Here is a 1,319-nt window from a genome sequence, read left to right on the forward strand (position 1 = left end):
ATTTCGGTATTTATTTATGAATTAAGGACGAAAGTAGTTGCAGTCAACAAAAAAGTATAATGAAATAACTTTAGTAAAATTGACAAATCTTCATAACTGAGGTATATACTCTCGGTCGAAACTCTCGAAATTCCAAAAAATTTTGCTGAAGTTTCCTGAGTTTTCAAACTTCAAGCACTTCAACGTAACCGCTCAACTGAAATTTGAAGAAATTGAATAAAAAAGAAAAGACACACATTAACATGCATATTTTAATTTATAATCTCCTTTAATCATATGCAAACTAATTTCATGAAATATTGCATCTTTTCAGCTTCCCGAAATGCAACTTGTACTATGTATTATTTACGAGCTGCTTCTCTTTTTCGCACAAAAGGGTATGCGACCGTTTTTTTTGTGCACCCCTTCTGCATATCATTTGTGTGCATGCCCTGTGGGTGCGTTTGTTTTATTTGTTTTTTTTTTTATTTGTGCCACAGTGGATAGCGTTTATCATGGCGATGGAGGTTGGGAACGAAGATTCGCGATTGCTCCTTTGACATGTCAATGGTATATAAGCCGCTTGCTAATTTTTTGTGTCAACATATCGCGTGCTCCATCTGACTGTGCTTGGTGCCTTGTCTTAAATAAAACTCAGCAAAACCGAAAAAGGTAACTAGTTACAGCATTGAAGTCAAATTTTGATTTATTAATTTTTGTACTTTCGAAAATTTTCAGCTTGTGTCCAGCCGCACATCCTTATCGGTAAAAAAAAAAATAAAAATAAAAAATCGAAATGGTGAGTGCACTTTACCTGTAAAAATTAATATTAATATACAAATGTATTACTTTGAGTTGTTTGTACAGAAGTGTAAAAAATATAAGTTAAAAAATTTTAGTTTAATAGTTTTTAAAACGTTTGTAGATTCTAAAAAAAAACCATATACATCGCGCGTTTATTGATAAGTATGTAATTAAAATTTTTGAACTCAAAGTTTAAGTGCCGTTTTCACCAGAAATTTATATACAACAACATGATTTCTTCTTTTCTGTCAGTTTTCTTATTAAATTCCAATTCGTGAAACTATATAGCTATGAAATGTGCGAAATTCGTGCACAGTTTGTTCATAAAAAATGTGTTCAAAGTAATGTATCTTTGCTATTTTTATCAAATTGAGATTTTGATTAGACTTTTTATTTCATGCAATGAAATCTGAAAAATCATGAAAATTTAAAAAAACGTCTTTCATGCTAAAGGGCTGTCTGCTGCTCTCAAGAAAAACGAAAAATTCTTCAATCTAAATTTCTTAAATCAGTATGCAGCTCTCAAGAAAAAAATG

The 1,319-nt window shown here is 30.8% G+C and overlaps 1 long non-coding RNA gene across 1 annotated transcript; it reads left to right on the forward strand.

Moving 5' to 3' along the window:
* The first annotated feature begins 452 nt into the window (after positions 1 to 452).
* On the forward strand, positions 453 to 757 carry LOC108367916 (uncharacterized). The gene is made up of 2 exons (XR_001848308.1): positions 453 to 651; positions 718 to 757. It is a non-coding gene; the product is annotated as an uncharacterized LOC108367916 (long non-coding RNA).
* Positions 758 to 1,319: the final 562 nt, after the last annotated feature.

This window comes from Rhagoletis zephyria, unplaced genomic scaffold (assembly GCF_001687245.7).
Source record: "Rhagoletis zephyria isolate East Lansing unplaced genomic scaffold, Rhagoletis_zephyria_1.1 Rzeph_scaffold_02860, whole genome shotgun sequence".
In the NCBI taxonomy this organism is placed as follows: Eukaryota; Metazoa; Arthropoda; class Insecta; order Diptera; family Tephritidae; genus Rhagoletis; species Rhagoletis zephyria.